General features: G+C 46.2%; 1 long non-coding RNA gene across 1 annotated transcript in view; it reads left to right on the top strand.

The window, feature by feature from the left end:
• Positions 1 to 2,611, top strand: part of LOC134894282 (uncharacterized) — a 54,242-nt gene extending 51,631 nt beyond the window's left edge. The window contains exon 3 of the long non-coding RNA XR_010171775.1: positions 2,547 to 2,611. This is a non-coding gene — a long non-coding RNA (uncharacterized LOC134894282). The remainder of the gene's footprint in view (positions 1 to 2,546) is intronic.
• Positions 2,612 to 22,134: the final 19,523 nt, after the last annotated feature.

The following is a 22,134-nucleotide window of genomic DNA, read 5'->3' as shown; positions in this document are numbered from 1 at the left end:
GAGCTCCGTCTTCCGACCTCACTTGCAGAGATCCCCAGATAGCTCCGGCTCGGGGGGTAACTCCCTTCACTCGCCTGTAGTCCTCGGGGTATGGTGAGTTCGTCTCCCGGGTTTCGCCGTCCGCAGGTCGCAGGTCTGCGCTCTGTAAGGGGGGGGAATCCGTACTCCAGTCCCCGGCTTCTGATGGAGGGGAAGGCCGCAACCCGCGGGAACCCTTAAAAGGGCTCCCCGGCTCCGCGACCGAAGCCCCTCGTCCTGGGTGACAAAGGGCACAGGTATCCTTCTCCGTGTGCCCGTGGGGTACAGTAAATCACTGGTAACAGCCGGTATATGTGTGGGGCTGCAGGAGCTCACATGAAACGCTTCCTCACAGCCCATGTGGTTTATTTTATGTGGGCCAAACTATTTGCAAATTTTCTGAACGCATGGCGGCACATAGATCAGCCATTAAGCTCATCCTAGAGGGTAAATTCATAGACCAGCCGGTGGCAAAACATTTTAAAGGTGCAGGCCATACCCTCGATTCACTTCGGTATTTCATGATTGATCACGTGCCATTAACTCTTAGGGGAGGTGATAGAGCCAAACAGCTCTTACTTAAAGAAGCTAGGTGGATCACTAGGCTTGGTACCAGTGCCCCAGGTGGTCTGAATGAAAAAATTAATTGGAATTCGCTAATTTAATGGGTACTGTTGAGGGGTGTCTAGTATTGAATCCTTTCTTGAATAGTCTTGATTAACTTCTGTTGTTTTTAATTCATTATGTATAGTGTTTTGTGTTTGTGTTTTTTTTCCTGTTTTATGTGCTGATAGATATGACCCCAGTGCCAGATACAGAAATGCCCCCACAGTGCCTGCCAGATATGCCCCCAGTGCCAGATACATATATTCCCCCTGTGCCAGATATGCCCCCAGTGCCAGATACATATATGCGCCCAGTGCCAGATACAGAAATGCCCCACAGTGCCTACCAGATATGCCCCCAGTGCCAGATATGCCCCCAGTGCCAGATATGTCCCACTCCCCAGTGCCGGATATGCCCCCAGATCCCAGTGCCAGGTACACATGTCCTCACAGCCCCAGGCCCCCTTCTCACAAAACACACAGTCACAGACAAACAGAGACATACATACTTACCTACAAATCCGATCTCTCTGCTCTCTCTCAGTCTCTCCCACGCTGTTTGCTGCTGCCGGCCTCCTCCTGTCCCTAGCTCCGCGGCTCCTCTTCACCCGACGCGAAGTGACGTCATGACGTCACGCTGCGTCACATCAGAATAAATGAAACTTTATTAAGCCGAACAGCAAGCTGCAGCTTGCTGTGATCGGCGGTGGGGAGGCAGGATATGAAGGGGCAGCAGCTGTGCTGCGGTCAGTATCACCGGCGGCGGTCGCCGGGAATAGCAACGGCTGGCTGTGTGTGCAGCCTGGGCCCTCCACTCTGTCAGAGTGGCCGGGCCCGGGACATCTGTACACAGGGCACCCTCTTGATGGCGGCCCTGGCACCCACCATAGCTATCTCACTGCCCCCACCATAACTATCTCACTGTCTCTCACCATAGCTGTCTCACTGCCCCCACCATAGCTGTCTCACTGCCCCCACCATACTGTAGCTGTCTCACTGCCCCCACCATAGCTGTTTTAATGCCCCCACCGTAGCTATCTCACTGCCACACCATAGTTCTCTCACTGTCCCCACCATAGCTGTTTTAATGCCCCCACCGTAGCTATCTCACTGCCACGCCATAGTTCTCTCACTGTCCCCACCATAACTGTTTTAATGCCCCCACCATAGCTGTTTTAATGCCCCCACCATAGCTATCTCACTGCCACACCAGAGCTCTCTCACTGTCCCCACCATAGCTATCTCACTACTCCACAATAGCTGTCTCACTGCCCCCAAATAGCTGTCTCATTGCCCCCACCATAGCAGTCTCACTGCCTCCACTATAGCTATCTCACTGCCACATCATAGCTACCTCACTGCCCCCACCATAGCTATCTTACTGCCCTCACATAGCTATCTCACTGCCCCCTCCTTAGCTGTCTCACTGATTCTGTGCCTAATTCATTTTTTGTATGCAAACCTGATGGTTTACATACAAATACAATCGCATAATCGCACCGTCCCTTCTGTGTGAAGGGTTGCCGTGTGAGTTTGGGGATGCGGTGAGTGCAGGGGAGCGGCGCGGGGGGTGGGGTGAACGGCATGTGGGAGACTTGCCCACTTTCCCGGGGGACCGGGAGTGCCACAAGATTTTCGGGAACCTCCCGGCCTTACCAGGAGAGTAGACAAGTATGCTTCTAAGTGTAGGACAGGGCCTGATGTAATTGATGGCAAGCAAATGATGAATGATTTCAACAAATAACAAGTACTAATACACCAGATTGAGAGTCAATGGCCTAGAAAATCAGAGTTGAATGCAAATTAGCCATCATGTATATGCCCCGGCATTGCTCCAAGGAAATAAATGAATATATTGCCCATATACTGTATATTTGTACCAGTCTGAAAATGATATGTCTTTATTTCCACAACTCTACATAGCCCACAGTTGCAGCGACACACCATGCCTGAACTTTGCCAATGTGACAACACCCATCAGTCATACAGTAAGTGGAGATGTTATTGAAAAAAGCACAATTTTGCTTGTTCTTGGCTTGTTTGGCTATGGAGCATGCACAGTGCAAACACACACAAGGTACCGTATGCTCCACAAACAGAACTGCATTCAACTCTGGATCAGTCCACAAAACAGTTGCTTAAATGTGGATGCACCTTGGAACAGTATGTTGTACATACTTCTTGCCTACTTTCAAACACTAGTTTCAGGGAAATTCCAGACGGCAGCAGAATACGCTGAACTAAGCGTGGCGTGCCGTTGAAGGGGGGTGTCATGCTTTGCCCAAAGGGCGTGTCGAGGACTACTTATAGGCGTATTTATTGCCACTCAGAGGTGTGTCCTGCAATAGCAGGTGAAAATTAGTACTAAAAGCAGCAAAAAAGGAAAAAAAAAGGTAATACTATAGGTATACTAGAGTAATAATACAGGTGCACTAAATTAAGATACTGTGTACATTTCTGAGAAGAAACGGACAGTATATTACACATTACATCCAGTACACACAGCACTATAATACAGTATATTATACACAGCCCCCCTCCCCATATTGTACCCAGTACCATATTACATTACATTATACACAATCCCCAGATTACACCCAGTACACATAGCACCATATTTCTTTACATTACACAGCCAGAGCTGTAACTAGACATTTTCGCGACCTGTGCCAGAAAAATAATTGTTTACCCCATCCACCCATATGCAGAATAGGGACAGTGCGCGCCAGAGGCGCGTGTGAAAAATAAAGTGGCATGGCTTCATGTGAAAGGCGTGGCCATCGAATTCACATTAGATTAACCAGCACAGTAGTGTACATTAGTCACATTACACCGCACAGTAGAACCCCTTAAACACGTTACGCCACAGTAGAGCCCCTTATACATATCACGCCACGGTAGAGACAATTATACACATAACGCCAGGTAGCCCCTTATACACATTTTGCCAGGGAGTCCATTATACACATTACACCAGGCAGAGCCCCTTACACCCAAGAGAGAGAATGTGTGTGTGTGTGTGTGTGTGTGTGTGTGTGTGTGTGTGTGTGTGTGTGTGTGTGTGTGTGTGTGTATAGACAGCAGCACTTCAGCACAACCCGCAGCTCCACGTTTCATCCTCCTCTGCGAGCAGCCTTGGGACCCACGGTTCCACGACTCCAGCTGCACTACACACAACACAGGGGGTTGACACTCGGGGTGCCCTGCGCTGCCTGCTGTAATATGGGTGTCGTACGGTATGCCGGCGCTCGGGCTCCCGGCGCCCAGCATACCGGCGCCGGGAGCCCGACTGCCGGCATACCGACAGCGTGGCAAGCGCAAAGGAGCCCCTTGCGGGCTCGCCACGCTGCGGGCACGGTTGCGCGCGCCACACTATTTTATTCTCCCGCCATGGGGGTCGTGGACCCCCACGAGGGAGAATAGTTGTCGTATGCCGGGTGTCGGGATTCCGCCGCCGGTATACTGTGCGCCGGGATCCCGACATTCGGCATACAGAAGACCACCCCTGTAATATACACAGCAGGCAGCGCTGCAACTGTCAACAGCAATACAGACAGAGCCGGCCAATAAGTGTAATGGTGCCCATACACCAAATCGCACCTGTACTGCCAAAGTGATTGCCGTGCAATCATGCGATAGATTGCATGGTAATCACGTGATGGGCACGTCACCGCCGAGTGGGAGCTGCATCTGGCCGCTCCCGGCGGGTGCCCATCGCGCATCGCAGTGCGATATATTGCATGTATTTTTAAAAACACATGTGATCGCACTGTGATGCGATAAATATTAAGTGCAGCACATACTATCTTCAGACGCGAGATTCGACTGGCGTGCCCGCGCATCGTGTCGCAAGGAACCTAAAATGTGCAATACAATCCTTCGTTTCTCTCACAGATGCGGTCGAAATCGAAGGATTGTACCTGATATCTCACAAGTGTATGGGCTACATAAGAGTAGATGGTGCGCCAGTATGAAAAGTGCGCTATGTGCCCTACCCTACTTACGGTCGGGACACAGCAACACAATACATTACATTATACACAACTCCACTCCCCCATATTACAGCCAGTACACCCAGTACCACCTTACATTATACATAGCCCCAGTCAGTGCCGTAACTAGACATTTTAGCACTGTGTGCAAGAAACAGCATCAGCGCCCCCCTATACAAAACAGGGTCAGTGCGTGGTGTAGGCGCGCACGCCAAAAAATTAGGGGCGTAGCTTCATGGGGAAGTGTCACAGAGCTCCCTTTTCCACATTACGGAAGGCAGAACTCTATTTTCCACATTATGGCAGGCAAAGTCCCCTTTTAAACAGTAATGCAGGCAGAGTCTCCCTTTTTTACACATTATGGCAGCAGTATCCACCTTTTTTACACATTACAGCAGCAGAGCCCCCCTTTTTACACATTAAGCAGGCAGAGTCCCATTTTTACAAATTAGAGCATCAGAGTCCCCCTTTTTTACACATTAGGCAGGCAGAGTCCCCATTTATTTTACACATTACAGCAGCAGAGCCCCCCTTTTTTACACATTAGGCAGGCAGAGTCCCCCTTTTTTACACATTAGGCAGGCAGAGTCCCCTTTTTTACACATTACAGCAGCAGAGTCCCCCTTTTTACACATTACAGCAGCAGTTTCCACCTTTTTTACACATTAGGCAGGCAGAGTCCCCATTTATTTTACACATTACAGCGGCAGAGTTCCCCTTTTTACCCATTGAGCAGGCAGAGTCCCCTTTTTACACATTACAGCAGCAGAGTCCCCCTTTTTACACATTACAGCAACAGAGCCCCCTTTTTTACACAGTACAGCAACAGAATCCCCCTATTTTACACATTAGGCAGAGTCCCCCTTTTTTACACATTAGGCAGGCAGAGTCCCCCCCTTTTTTTAACACATTACAGCAGCAGAGTCTCCCTTTTTACACATTACAGCAACAGAGCCTCCCTTTATTACACATTAGGCAGGCAAAGTCCCATTTTTACACATTAGGCAGCAGAGTCCCCTTTTTTATACACTACAGCAGCATAGTCCCCCTTTTTTACACAGTGAGTCAGGCAGTCTCCCTTTTTGTACACATTATGGCAGGCAGTCCACCTTATTTACACATTATGGCAGGCGACGGGGAGGAGAGAGAGAGATACTCACCTTTGACGAGCCGGCATGCCTCTCCTCTCCTCTTCCCACCCTACGCTGCACTGCATTGTGGGTGGGCTGGGGGCGGGCTGGGACGTCATCTCTGCCAGCACATAGGAAGGGAGTGGAGGGGGAGCTGCAGCGCTCCCTGGCTACCTATGTGAGAGGGAGCCGGGCAATGCAGCTGGGCGCCAGGCACGCCCGAGTGGTGATGGCGGGGGAGGAGGGCCGGATCCCACAGTGCGACGGAGTGGCCAGGCGGGGGTTGCCAGTGGTCCTGAGCCTCCAGCGCATCTGCGCTGTGTGCCGGGCACCACTGGTACGCACCTACTTACGGTCCTGGCCAAAGTTCCCCATATTACAGCCAGTACACACACACGCTATAAATTGGCTGTGCTTGGTTTGTGGCTTAAAGGAGTACTAACCCTATATAAACAAGAGACTGTGCTTAAATTACTCTAAGTCCAGGTTTTTTGATATATGTAGATACAAAAGAAGTTTTTTTGCACATTATTTTTATATATATATATATATATATATATATATATACATATTTATTATTTATTAACAGTTTCTTATATAGTGCAGCATATTCCGTTGCACTTTACAATTAGAACAACAGTAATAGAACAAAACCGGGTAAAAAGAGACAGACATAGAGGTAGGAATGCCCTGCTCACAAGCTTACAATCTATATATACTTTTTTTTTTTACCGTTGATACATGTTATTTTGTTTAAATTGTAATAAATTTAAGACTATATATGCGTTCCCTGATAATTCTTATATCTTGTGTTATTGTTTATTGGTGGGCATACCAGTACTGCCCGATTGGGAGCTGCATTTATTTTAGGTAATTAACCGAAGACCAATTAGTATATTAAGCTTGGTGGTTTAATTAGAGCTGGAATTTTTTTTTCTTTGTTTAACCCATATTACATTATACACAGCCCCACTTCCCCATATTACAGCCAGTACACACAGAACCATATCACATTACATTATACATAGCCCCAGTCCCCCATATTGCAGCCAGTACACCCGGACCCATATTACACTACATTATACACAGCATACACAGCCCCAGTATTACACCGAGTAGCACATTACACTTCACACAGAGCTCCTCCCCCATATCACAGATCGTGCACAGCACCATATTACACTATATTATACCCAGCACCCCCCTACCCCCAATAATACACCCGGTAGCACATTACATCTCACACAGCCCCCCCCCCCCCATATTACACAAAGTACCATATAACAACATATCATGCACAGCACACACAGCCCCACCCCCATCCCCCCAACCCTAACCACGTTATACACAGCCCCCCTTTCCCATAAAAACCCCAGTACATACAGCACACACCTGGCTATTGCTGCTCCTTCCTGTGAGGAGCATGAGCCACCCCGGTACAGTGTGGTGGGGGAGGCAGCACTGGGCAGGCACATGAGGAGCGGGAAGATGTAAGCTGGGCTTTTTGTTACACGCAGCCCTGTGAGTGTGGTGGGCGGGGCCAGCAGCAGTGGAGCAGAGCACTGGCTGTCAGTAGACCAGCTGCTCTGATGTTTATTCTCCTGCCTCCGCTCAGGCTGCCGGCTCTGTGTGCACAGCAGGAGTCAGGGCGGCCACTGCGGCTGTGACCTCTTAAGTGCAGGCCCCGTCCCCCACATTTCTGGACTCGCGCATGCGCAGTCCGGATTTACAGGGATCTATTTTAAAAACCGGGAGGGCAGGCATGGTTTGCGGGGGAGCGGGAGGCTCATTTAAAAACCGGGAGCCTCCCGATGAATGCGGGAGGGTCGGCAAGTCAAGTCTGGGTAGGTATCCCTGTGCTACCATAAGACCTGGACATCACTATAACTGAATCTTGAATATGTATCTGATGAAGAATTTCAAGCCATGATTATTGCAGTGACCTATAGGAACTGTGAGATTGCACTTAGATTGCTGTTTTGTTTAGAAGGTATTCTAAGTTCCATTTCATAGCCTGTTTAATATGTGTGTCAATCTCAGCACTGAACAAGTGCTGACCTGCAAAGAGTGCCTGCAGAAGAACATTTGAAGTCAGCTAAAGCTACAGAGATCAATGAAGAGCTACAGAGCTGGCTGCCATCCTAACTGCTAACCTTTCCTTCTGTAATGAAGCTTGGCACACGTACTTGCTCACTTCTACGATCTGGTTAGCAAGATCTCCCAGATGTGCTGCGGTGGCACCCCTGGTTAACTCTCAGTCAGGCGCAGCTGGCCTGACAGGCGCCGCAAAGCTGTTCTCGCTCCCCTCTCCGCTCCAAGGGGGCACAGGGATCTGTCCCTCCTGGTACCTTCCTGTCTCTAGGTGCTGTTCGAAACCCCCCTAGTCAGTTTTCCCACCGCCAGCGTGGAGTGCAGTAGTGACCCTCCTGGCCTCCCAGGCACACTGCGCCCAAACTCCTCCGACTTTTAAAGGTTCGTTTTTCCTTTTATTTTCATCTATTAATTGTTTATTTTGCTCATTTTATGAATGAAAATGACAAAGTTGTGGATATTTTGCAGAAATATGTAGGTTTGTCCGGGGTGGCCTCTCAGGCACACTGCGCCCAAACTTATACTCATGTTCGTGTTTTCTCTTTTTTGCTTCAGATTTTCTGCTGAAATGGCCCGTAAAACCTACGATTTCTCTCTTTGTACATCCTAATGAAGGTCTCTGATCACTTTAAGAGTGTTAGAATTGAGTTAATTAGGTGCTAATGACAGTTTTCTAACAGGCGCCTGTCAGGCGTACTGTGCCTGAACCCAGGAATCCCATGGTGCGCCTGACAGAGGGTTAAGATAGGATGACCATAATATCCCTTTGAACTGGGACACTAATAAATTAGCAAAAAAGGAAAGAGAGCGCAAATAGACTTGAATTATTCCATATTTATTATATCTAAAATTGCACATACACCAAAATTAGTTTAAACTATACCAATTGGCAACTGGATTTAAAACAACTTAGTACTTTAAAAATATATTTCATAGCATAGGATCCCTAACACTCGAATATCCTTATGGTTCCACTCAAGTAATACCCTACTGATTACCAGATAATTTTCACAGGTGTCCTTTAGTGAAATCAATGTAGAAAGAGTCCAAGAATGGTGAAAGACCCTTATTTATATCCACCAGTCACGTCATGTGTGATAATACATGTATTTATACCGTAATCATGGTTATTGTTTCTTTTAAGAAAGAATTGAAACAGTTAATGTAGCAAATATACTGATGCTTCAGGTAGCTAAAAGTCAGTTTGTAAAGCAGGCTTTATCTCATATTGCAGCCTCTCTAGAGCGTCTCCGTCTGCCGCTCTCTACCTTAATCACTTATTGTGTTCAGAGCGGTTAGGCTTACCGCTTCCCGAGAGTTTTGGTCCACGGCGCCGGGATTGCGCGCACCGCCTGGCGTGTCCAAGATGATTGTAGCTGCGGCGCCTGTGTTCACCTCTCAGTGCCCGACTGGACCGCTGGCTCCAGGCACGTGATCGGCAGCCACGGTCCCTGCTTTGCAAAGGGACCAATGCAGGTGGCTCCAGACCCAGGACCGGACTGTCCAATAAAGTGATTGATGCTGAAATCGGTGGCAACCAAATCCGTGAAGAGTGTTTGGATCCTAAAACACCCTGGTGGAGCCAGCGGTCCAGTCGGGCACTGAGAGGTGAACACAGGCGCCGCAGCTACAATCATCTTGGACACGCCAGGCGGTGCGCGCAATCCCGGCGCTGTGGACCAAAACTCTCGGGAAGCGGCAAGCCTAACCGCTCTGAACACAATAAGTGATTAAGGTAGAGAGCGGCAGACGGAGACGCTCTAGAGAGGCTGCAATATGAGATAAAGCCTGCTTTACAAACTGACTTTTAGCTACCTGAAGCATCAGTATATTTGCTACATTAACTGTTTCAATTCTTTCTTAAAAGAAACAATAACCATGATTACGGTATAAATACATGTATTATCACACAGGACGTGACTGGTGGATATAAATAAGGGTCTTTCACCATTCTTGGACTCTTTCTACATTGATTTCACTAAAGGACACCTGTGAAAATTATCTGGTAATCAGTAGGGTATTACTTGAGTGGAACCATAAGGATATTCGAGTGTTAGGGATCCTATGCTATGAAATATATTTTTAAAGTACTAAGTTGTTTTAAATCCGGTTGCCAATTGGTATAGTTTAAACTAATTTTGGTGTATGTGCAATTTTAGATATAATAAATATGGAATAATTCAAGTCTATTTGCGCTCTCTTTCCTTTTTTGCTTGTTTACTCTATATAGGGACGCTAATACCCTATTCTGAGAGCAGCAAATAGCATCTCAACACAGGTTCTATCACAGGCGCCTTTCCTTTTTTAGTGCACTAATAAATTACACAGGTTCTGGGAATGATTAAAACCAGGTGACGTACAGACTTGAAGTCAGCCAGCCACAGAACCTGTATAATTCATTAGTGTCCCAGTTTAAAGGGATAGTATGGTCAGCCGAGTTAAGATGGCGCTACTACTTGCATATTTATATGGCAAACATGTTTATTTTCTTGCAGTTATGTCTGCCTACCTGATTGTATTTGACTAACTTATCACTCCCCATTTGTTTTAAACAATTATTCAAAAAATCTACAGAGCAGCTGGACGCCATTCCTATTTATCACTGCATCTAATTCTGCCTCTGTACATGTTTTCTTTATTACGCTAACTTATTTTCATTCTACTTCTAAACACCCCCAGACAGTACATTGATCTCCTTCATAAAGTAATTCACCCGTCATTTACTTTTGTTGCATTTCCTGTAGACCATAAGTGTAAATCTAGGGGGCCTGCACTGCAGGGTCTAGGGGTCTGTCATGCTTTTTTGCTGAGGCACTGTCTGCGTCCTAAGGCTCCAATGATTAAAGGCAAAGGAAGAGCGACTGCGCTGTGTGAAAAGAGGTCAGCAGACTTTGGGGTCTATGTACTAAGCCTTGGAGAGAGATAAAGTGGACGGGGATAAAGTACTAACCCACAAGCTTTCAACTAGGTATATTGGTGACTGTGTGAATACTGAAAGTGTAAATGATGGCATAAGCCCTGCTTCACAAACATCAACTGTAGTAGGGTGAAGGATTGAAGTGCCGGAGGGGGCCCAAAAAACCTGAAAGCTTAGGGGCCCGGTTATGGGTTAATACAGCCTTGCGCATCCCTGCACTCTTTGTGCATGCATGCTACTGGCCTAATTTTGAGACAATGGCAATGCGCTCACAATTCCAGCCATTTTCAGCGATCATAAGTCTTATGCGAACATCCATCTGTAGTCTGTCAGACACATCTATGCAACTGCACTGCCCAGTGCTGCCATCAGAAATAGTGCTGCCCAGCACAGGTGAAACATCTAAAAGCCGTAATGTGTAAAAAGGGCACGCTGTCTGCCGTAATGTGTAAAAAGGGCACGCTGTCTGCCATTATGTGTAAAAAGGGGGACGCTGTCTGCCGTAATGTGTAAAAAGGGCACGCTGTCTGCCGTTATGTGTAAAAAGGGGGGCGCTGTCTGCCGTAATGTGTAAAAAGGGGACGCTGTCTGCCTTAATGTGTAAAAAGTGGACGCTGTCTGCCGTAATGTGTAAAAAGGGGAAGCTGTCCGCCATAAGGTGTAAAAGTGGCTCTACCTGGTGTAGTGGTGCTACTGTGCTGCATAATTTGAATAATGGAGACTACTGTGCACCTTTATATGAATTTGTAGCCACACCGCTTCCCCACGAAGCCACGTCCCTATATTTTTTGCACGCGCCTACGGCACGCACTGCGCCTGTCTTGCATGGAGGGGTAGGGCTCCGATGCCGTTTCTTGCACACAGTGCTAAAATGTCTAGTTACGGCACTGTTGCTAGGTATCCATTTATCTGGCCCTGTGCAGGTCCCTCTCACCAGATCCTCTCAAGGGGTGAGGGGGTGGACTTGGATGGGATGAGGCGGGGAAGGGGGCCCAAAGCATTTTGTCGCACCTGGGCCCACTGCTCGCTAGTTCCGCCACTGCATCCCTGTATCCTCCGCAACAATATAAAAGATTTGTAATACAGTGTACATGCAAGGATAAAAAAAATGCATTATTCAACAAATAAAAAAGTTCAGGTGTTGTGGTGGAACAAGTACTGCCGTGATAGGCTTCCCTGTACAAGGACAGCCTTACCGCTGGTATGGGTTACTGTAATAGAGTTTTCGCGGCTGATAACCTTTAGCAATGAGAATAACCCCTAATGATTTAATAAAGGAAAACTATACTTACCTGCCATTCTCGGGTGAGTAATGGGTTAATGGAATAAAGGGGGAAAAAGAAAGTGACAGACAGACAGACAGAAGCACAAATGGAGTGAATTTAATAAGTCACCCCCCTCATGCCCTGATCTCTTCCTTATAGGACTGTGAACAAAAAGCTGCGGGTCCGGAAGTACTGTATGTGCGGCATATAGCTGCACTTACGCTGCAAGGGGACTCACATATAATTGACCTAACTCAATAGAAAGGAGGGGCTGTGGTGCACATGGGAGGGGTCAGAGGCATACAAGGGGATGTGGTGGGAAAGGCAATGGTACTCATGTGGAGATGGGAACAGAGGCCCTCATGTGGAGGGGCGCAGTGGCACACAGCCAACGATTGAGTGAGAAAAAGAGACAGGGATTTGGCATCTGCTTCAGACACAAGGGATAAGATTCGATACTCACTTTGTTACCTTCAGTTCTTTTAGGTGCACAAGAAACTTTGGGAGAAGTACTGGTGGGGTGGAGACAAATGATAAAGTATAGATGCTGCACTCTGCAAACTCCATGCTGCACCCATTTCATACCCAGTAACACCCATTCAGTGGTCAGTGAGAAGTGACTAAGCGCCTGATTCAAGTTAGTACATAAACTTGAGGATTAACGTACTAACCCAATGGTAAGGGAACCACGCATTCAGGCACATGTGCAGGACAAGTTCTGTGTTGTCACACGCAGTGCCTCCTAAGCCGCAGACGACAATCACACAGGGGCAGAGCCGGATTAACGGCGGGGCAGAAGGGGCAGGCGTCCCGGGGCCCCTACACAAGTGGGGCCCCCACACACTGTCCTCGCTACTGCATAAAACACATCGGAGTAGGAGTACAGCATTTACCTGTCTCCTCTCCATCTCCTCGGCAGCTGAGACGTTCTATTACAGCTGCGGCTGCCGAGGAGCTTCACTCACTGTAGTGTGAAGTCTCACGAGATTTGACATCTCGCGAGACTTCACACTGCTGTGAGTGAAGCTCCTCGGCGGCCGCAGCAGTAAAGGAACAGCTCAGCTGCCGAGGAGGACGGAGAGGAGACAGGACATACTTGCCTACCTGACCCTCTCCATGAGGGAGAAAATGCTCTGTTCCTGGACTTTCCTGGTAATGTATAATTGCCATCACCTGTGGTGAGATAGTTAATTGATAAGAAAGTTGTTTCACCACAGGTGATGGCAATCATACATTACCAGGAAAGTCCAGGAACAGAGCATTTTCTCCCTCATAGAGAGGGTCAGGTAGGCAAGTATGAGACAGGGTAAATGCTGTACTCCTACTCTGATGTGTTTTTTTGCAGTTGTGAGGACAGTGTGTGGGGGCCCCACAAATTTGTTGCCCAGGGGCCCCCACAGAACTTAAACCGGCCCTGCGCAGGGGTATCTTTGGATGCAGATTTCCTTGCAGCAGCAGTGTGAACCTGAAGGTTACTGAGATGACAGTTGTTCCTGCAAGTGATCCGATGCTTAGTATTCGGACGAAGCAGCGGATCACACAAGCATGCAGAAAGCGTCTATGTATGCAAGTCACCTCCTGCTGCTTTTACATATTTTGGTACAGCAGCTGCATTCAAAGACACAGCTGCTATACGAACTGCATCCATCTCTCAATCAGGTCCTAAGATACAGTATGTATGATCCGTAATTGCTCGTAGATACTGTGAGTTGCATACAGTATGTGTTATGAAGGCAATTGATTCATATGCAGTTTGAAAAAAATTCAAGCTTGCAGCTGTGTTTGGAATTGCGGCATGTAGAGTTACACATATTAGGGCTGATTCTGAGTAGGACGCAATGTGGCTGTTTTTGCAGGTCCTAACGTCCTGCTATCTGAACCGCACCAGATATACATGCAGAAGACTCACGAGGCTGAAGTTAGCTTCTTATTCGTCCAGCTTCTTATTCACTTCTTATTCGGCTCCAGCTTCTTATTCACTTCTTATTCGGCTCCAGCTTCTTATTCAGAAATTATTATATTAAAATAAATTAAACAAGGATAGATCACTAAGTTAACATTGCATAAACTTCAAATAGTGTCCCTTACACCAATTTACATGACATTTTGCATTAAACAAAAATGATTTGGGCATGAAAATGGTGGTAAAGCAGGCACAGACACCAGATTTCATCATTTTGAATAAGAAGCTGTAGCTGTGCAAGGGTTAAACAGCGTTGGTCAAAACATTTGACACTTGAAACTTACACAGGGTGGTCACTTACATATCACCCACTTGCAATTTGCCTTGACCAACAAGCATTTGGGCATGAAAATGGTGGCAAGGCGGCAACAGACACCAGATTTCATCATTTTGAATAAGAAGCTGTAGCTGTGCAAGGGTTAAACAGCGTTGGTCAAAAGATTTGACACTTGAACCTCACACAGGGTGGTCACTTACATATCACCCACTTGCAATTTGTCTTGACCAACAAGCATTTGGGCATGAAAATGGTGGTAAAGCGGACACAGACACCAGATTTCATCATTTTGAATAAGAAGCTGTAGCTGTGCAAGGGTTAAACAGCGTTGGTCAAAACATTTGACACTTGAAACTTACACAGGGTGGTCACTTACATATCACCCACTTGCAGTTTGTCTTGACCAACAAGCATTTGGGCATGAAAATGGTGGTAAAGCGTGCACAGACACCAGATTTCATCATTTTGAATAAGAAGCTGTAGCTGTGCAAGGGTTAAACAGCGTTGGTCAAAACATTTGACACTTGAAACTCACACAGGGTGGTCACTTACATATCACCCACTTGCAATTTGCCTTGACCAACAAGCATTTGGGCATGAAAATGGTGGCAAGGCGGGCACAGACACCAGATTTCATCATTTTGAATAAGAAGCTGTAGCTGTGCAAGGGTTAAACAGCGTTGGTCAAAAGATTTGACACTTGAACCTCACACAGGGTGGTCACTTACATATCACCCACTTGCAATTTGTCTTGACCAACAAGCATTTGGGCATGAAAATGGTGGTAAAGCGGGCACAGACACCAGATTTCATCATTTTGAATAAGAAGCTGTAGCTGTGCAAGGGTTAAACAGCGTTGGTCAAAACATTTGACACTTGAAACTTACACAGGGTGGTCACTTACATATCACCCACTTGCAGTTTGTCTTGACCAACAAGCATTTGGGCATGAAAATGGTGGTAAAGCGGGCACAGACACCAGATTTCATCATTTTGAATAAGAAGCTGTAGCTGTGCAAGGGTTAAACAGCGTTGGTCAAAAGATTTGACACTTGAAACTCACACAGGGTGGTCACTTACATATCACCCACTTGCAATTTGCCTTGACCAACAAGCATTTGGGCATGAAAATGGTGGCAAGGCGGGCACAGACACCAGATTTCATCATTTTGAATAAGAAGCTGTAGCTGTGCAAGGGTTAAACAGCATTGGTCAACAGATTTGACACTTGAAACTTACACAGGGTGGTCACTTACATATCACCCACTTGCAGTTTGTCTTGACCAACAAGCATTTGGGCATGAAAATGGCGGTAAAGCGGGCACAGACACCAGATTTCATCATTTTGAATAAGAAGCTGTAGCTGTGCAAGGGTTAAACAGCGTTGGTCAACAGATTTGACACTTGAAACTTACACAGGGTGGTCACTTACATATCACCCACTTGCAATTTGCCTTGACCAACAAGCATTTGGGCATGAAAATGGTGGCAAAGGGGGCACAGACACCAGATTTCATCATTTTGAATAAGAAGCTGTGCAAGGGTTAAACAGCATTGGTCAACAGATTTGACACTTGAAACTTACACAGGGTGGTCACTTACATATCACCCACTTGCAGTTTGTCTTGACCAACAAGCATTTGGGCATGAAAATGGTGGTAAAGCGGGCACAGACACCAGATTTCATCATTTTGAATAAGAAGCTGTAGCTGTGCAAGGGTTAAACAGCATTGGTCAACAGATTTGACACTTGAAACTTACACAGGGTGGTCACTTACATATCACCCACTTGCAATTTGCCTTGACCAACAAGCATTTGGGCATGAAAATGGTGGTAAAGCGGGCACAGACACCAGATTTCATCATTTTGAATAAGAAGCTGTAGCTGTGCAAGGGTTAAACAGCGTTGGTCAAAAGATTTAATACTTGAAACTCACACAGGGTGGTCACTTACATATCACCCACTTGCAATTTGCCTTGACCAACAAGCATTTGGGCATGAAAATGGTGGTAAAGCGGGCACAGACACCAGATTTCATAATTTTGAATAAGAAGCTGTAGCTGTGCAAGGGTTAAACAGCGTTGGTCAACAGATTTGACACTTGAAACTTACACAGGGTGGTCACTTACATATCACCCACTTGCAGTTTGTCTTGACCAACAAGCATTTGGGCATGAAAATGGTGGTAAAGCGGGCACAGACACCAGATTTCATCATTTTGAATAAGAAGCTGTAGCTGTGCAAGGGTTAAACAGCGTTGGTCAAAAGATTTGATACTTGAAACTCACACAGGGTGGTCACTTACATATCACCCACTTGCAGTTTGTCTTGACCAACAAGCATTTGGGCATGAAAATGGTGGTAAAGCGGGCACAGACACCAGATTTCATAATTTTGAATAAGAAGCTGTAGCTGTGCAAGGGTTAAACAGCGTTGTTCAACAGATTTGACACTTGAAACTTACACAGGGTGGTCACTTACATATCACCCACTTGCAATTTGCTTTGACCAACAAGCATTTGGGCATGAAAATGGTGGTAAAGCGGGCACAGACACCAGATTTCATCATTTTGAATAAGAAGCTGTAGCTGTGCAAGGGTTAAACAGCGTTGGTCAAAAGATTTAATACTTGAAACTCACACAGGGTGGTCACCTACATATCACCCACTTGCAATTTGCCTTGACCAACAAGCATTTGGGCATGAAAATGGTGGTAAAGCGGGCACAGACACCAGATTTCATCATTTTGAATAAGAAGCTGTAGTTGTGCTAGGGTTAAACAGCGTTGGTCAACAGATTTGACACTTGAAACTTACACAGGGTGGTCACTTACATATCACCCACTTGCAGTTTGTCTTGACCAACAAGCATTTGGGCATGAAAATGGTGGTAAAGCGGGCACAGACACCAGATTTAATCATTTTGAATAAGAAGCTGTAGCTGTGCAAGGGTTAAACAGCATTGGTCAACAGATTTGACACTTGAAACTCACACAGGGTGGTCACTTACATATCACCCACTTGCAATTTGCCTTGACCAACAAGCATTTGGGCATGAAAATAGTGGTAAAGCGGGCACAGATACCAGATTTCATCATTTTGAATAAGAAGCCGTAGCTGTGCAAGGGTTAAACAGCGTTGGTCAACAGATTTGACACTTGAAACTCACACAGGGTGGTCACTTACATATCACCAACTTGCAATTTGCCTTGACCAACAAGCATTTGGGCATGAAAATGGTGGTAAAGCGGGCACAGGCACCAGATTTCATCATTTTGAATAAGAAGCTGTAGTTGTGCAAGGGTTAAACAGCATTGGTCAACAGATTTAACACTTGAAACTCACACAGGGTGGTCACTTACATATCACCCACTTGCAATTTGCCTTGACCAACAGGCATTTGGGCATGAAAATGGTGGTAAAGCGGGCACAGATACCAGATTTCATCATTTTGAATAAGAAGCTGTAGTTCTGCATAGTGATGAGCGGGTTCGGTTCCTCGGAATCCGAAGCCCCCCGAACTTCACCCATTTTACAAGGTTCCAAGGCAAACTCGGATCCTCCCTCCTTGCTCGGTTAACCCGAGCGCGCCCGAACGTCATCATCCCGCTGTCGAATTCTCGCGACATTCGTATTCTATATAAGGAGCCGTGCGTCGCCGCCATTTTCACTTGTGCATTGGAGATGAAAGGGAGAGGACGTGGCTGGCGTTCTCTCAGTTTGTTCAGTGTGCTGCAAATATCTGTGCTCAGTGAGCTGCAAATATCTGTGCTCAGTGTGCTACAAATATCTGTGCTCAGTGTGCTGCAAATGTCTACGTTCTCTGCCTGAAAAACGCTCCATATCTGTGCTCAGGGTGCTTTATTGTGGGGACTGGGGACCACCAGTATTATATAGGAGGAGGACAGTGCAGAGTTTTGCTGACCAGTGACCACCAGTATTATACGTTCTCTGCCTGAAAAACGCTCCATATCTATGCTCAGTGTGCTGCAAATATCTGTGCTCAGTGGTGGTCATTCCGAGTTGTTCGCTCTGTAATTTTCTTCGCATCGCAGCGATTTTCCGCTAATTGCGCATGCGCAATGTTCGCACTGCGACTGCGCCAAGTAAATTTGCTATGAAGATTGGTATTTTACTCACGGCATTACAAGGTTTTTTCTTCGTTCTGGAGATCGGAGTGTGATTGACAGGAAGTGGGTGTTTCTGGGCGGAAACTGGCCATTTTATGGGAGTGTTTGAAAAAACGCTACCGTTTCTGGGAAAAACGCGGGAGTGGCTGGAGAAACGGAGGAGTGTCTGGGCGAACGTTGGGTGTGTTTGTGACGTCAAACCAGGAACGACAAGCACTGAACTGATCGCACTGGAAGAGTAAGTCTCGAGATACTCAGAAACTGCACAGAGAAGTCTTTTCGCAATATTGCGAATCTTTCGTTCGCAATTTTGATAAGCTAAGATTCACTCCTAGTAGGCGGCGGCTTAGCGTGTGCAAAGCTGCTAAAAGCAGCTTGCGAGCGAACAACTCGGAATGACCACCCGTGTGCTTTATTGTGGGGACTGGGGACCACCAGTATTATATAGGAGGAGGACAGTGCAGAGTTTTGCTGACCAGTGATCAGTGACCACCAGTATTATACGTTCTCTGCCTGAAAAACGCTCCATATCTGTGCTGCATTGTAGTATATAGGAGTACAGTGCATAATTTTGCTGACCACCAGTATATAATAGCAGTACGGTACACTGCTCTACCTACCTCTGTGTCGTCAAGTATACTATCCATCCATACCTGTGGTGCATTTAATTTTTTGTGCGCAGTATATATATAGTAGTAGGACAGTGCATCATTTTGCTGACCACCAGTATATAATATATAGCAGTACGGTACAGTAGGCCACTGCTCTACCTACCTCTGTGTCGTCAAGTATACTAGCCATCCATACCTGTGGTGCATTTAAGTTTTTGTGCGCAGTATATATATAGTAGTAGGACAGTGCATAATTTTGCTGACCACCAGTATATAATATATAGCAGTATGGTACAGTAGGCCACTGCTCTACCTACCTCTGTGTCGTCAAGTATACTATCCATCCATACCTGTGGTGCATTTAAGTTTTTGTGCGCAGTATATATAGTAGTAGGCCATTGCTATTGATATATTACTGGCATATAATTCCACACATTAAAAAATGGAGAACAAAATTGTGGAGGTTAAAATAGGGAAAGATCAAGATCCACTTCCACCTCGTCATGGCCGAGACGATGAAATGCCATCAACGTCGTCTGCCAAGGCCGATGCCCAATGTCATAGTAGAGAGCATGTAAAATCCAAAAAACAAAAGTTCAGTAAAATGACCCAAAAATCAAAATTAAAAGCGTCTGATGAGAAGCGTAAACTTGCCAATATGCCATTTACGACACGGAGTGGCAAGGAACGGCTGAGGCCCTGGCCTATGTTCATGGCTAGTGGTTCAGATTCACATGAGCATGGAAGCACTTATCCTCTCGCTAGAAAACTGCAGTGCCACTTCTAGATGGGCCAGGTGTTTGTGTCGGTCACTTGTGTCGCTTAGCTTAGTCACACAGCGACCTTGGTGCGCCTCTTTTTTTCTTTGCATCATGTGCTGTTTGGGGACTATTTTTTTGAAGTGCCATCCTGTCTGACACATCAGTGCCACTCCTAGATGGGCCAGGTGTTTGTGTCGGCCACTTGGGTCGCTTATCTTAGTCACACAGCTACCTCATTGTGCCTCTTGTTTTTCTTTGCATCATGTGCTGTTTGGGGACTATTTTTTGAAGTGCCATCCTGTCTGACACTGCAGTGCCACTCCTAGATGGGCCAGGTGTTTGTGTCGGCCGCTTGTTTCGCTTAGCTTAGTTACACAGCTACCTTATTGCGCCTTTTTTTTTCTTTGCATCATGTGCTGTTTGGGGACTATGTTTTTGAAGTGCCATCCTGTCTGACACTTCAGTGCCACTCCTAGATGGGCCAGGTGTTTGTGTCGGCCACTTGGGTCGCTTAGCTTAGTCATCCAGCGACCTCGGTGCAAATTTTAGGACTATAAATAATATTGTGAGGTGTGAGGTGTTCAGAATAGACTGGAAATCAGTGGAAATTATAGTTATTGAGGTTAATAATACTATGGGATCAAAATTACCCCCACATTTTCTTGATTTAAGCTGTTTTTGAGGGGGGGTTTTGTAAAAAAAAAAACTAATCCAAAACACACCCGAATCCGACAAAAAAATTTCAGGGAGATTTTGCCAAAACGCGTCCGAATCCAAAACACGGCCGCGGAACCGAATCCAAAGCCAAAACACAAAACCCGAAAAATGTCCGGTGCACATCACTATGCACAACTACAGCTTCTTGATGAAATCTGGTGTCTGTGCCCGCTTTACCACCATTTTCATGCCCAAATGCTTGTTGGTCAAGGCAAATTGCAAGTGGGTGATATGTAAGTGACCACCCTGTGTGAGTTTCAAGTGTCAAATCTTTTGACCAACGCTGTTTAACCCTTGCACAGCTACAGCTTCTTATTCAAAATGATGAAATCTGGTGTCTGTGCCCGCTTTACCACCATTTTCATGCCCAAATGCTTGTTGGTCAAGACAAACTGCAAGTGGGTGATATGTAAGTGACCACCCTGTGTAAGTTTCAAGTGTCAAATGTTTTGACCAACGCTGTTTAACCCTTGTACAGCTACAGCTTCTTATTCAAAATGATGAAATCTGGTGTCTGTGCCCGCTTTACCACCATTTTCATGCCCAAATGCTTGTTGGTCAAGGCAAATTGCAAGTGGGTGATATGTAAGTGACTACCCTGTGTAAGTTTCAAGTGTCAAATCTGTTGACCAACGCTGTTTAACCCTTGCACAGCTACAGCTTCTTATTCAAAATGATGAAATCTGGTGTCTGTGCCCGCCTTGCCACCATTTTCATGCCCAATTGCTTGTTGGTCAAGGCAAATTGCAAGTGGGTGATATGTAAGTGACCACCCTGTGTGAGTTTCAAGTGTCAAATCTTTTGACCAACGCTGTTTAACCCTTGCACAGCTACAGCTTCTTATTCAAAATGATGAAATCTGGTGTCTGTGCCCGCTTTACTACCATTTTCATGCCCAAATGCTTGTTGGTCAAGACAAACTGCAAGTGGGTGATATGTAAGTGACCACCCTGTGTAAGTTTCAAGTGTCAAATGTTTTGACCAACGCTGTTTAACCCTTGCACAGCTACAGCTTCTTATTCAAAATGATGAAATCTGGTGTCTGTGCCCGCTTTACCACCATTTTCATGCCCAAATGCTTGTTGGTCAAGACAAACTGCAAGTGGGTGATATGTAAGTTACCACCCTGTGTAAGTTTCAAGTGTCAAATCTGTTGACCAATGCTGTTTAACCCTTGCACAGCTACAGCTTCTTATTCAAAATGATGAAATCTGGTGTCTGTGCCCGCTTTACCACCATTTTCATGCCCAAATGCTTGTTGGTCAAGACAAACTGCAAGTGGGTGATATGTAAGTGACCACCCTGTGTAAGTTTCAAGTGTCAAATCTGTTGACCAACGCTGTTTAACCCTTGCACAGCTACAGCTTCTTATTCAAAATTATGAAATCTGGTGTCTGTGCCCGCTTTACCACCATTTTCATGCCCAAATGCTTGTTGGTCAAGACAAACTGCAAGTGGGTGATATGTAAGTGACCACCCTGTGTAAGTTTCAAGTGTCAAATCTGTTGACCAACGCTGTTTAACCCTTGCACAGCTACAGCTTCTTATTCAAAATGATGAAATCTGGTGTCTGTGCCCGCCTTGCCACCATTTTCATGCCCAAATGCTTGTTGGTCAAGGCAAATTGCAAGTGGGTGATATGTAAGTGACCACCCTG

Source organism: Pseudophryne corroboree, chromosome 1 (genome assembly GCF_028390025.1).
Source record: "Pseudophryne corroboree isolate aPseCor3 chromosome 1, aPseCor3.hap2, whole genome shotgun sequence".
NCBI classification, from domain to species: domain Eukaryota; kingdom Metazoa; phylum Chordata; class Amphibia; order Anura; family Myobatrachidae; genus Pseudophryne; species Pseudophryne corroboree.
Note: the sequence above shows the minus strand (reverse complement) of the source record. Positions and strands in the feature narration are given on the sequence as shown.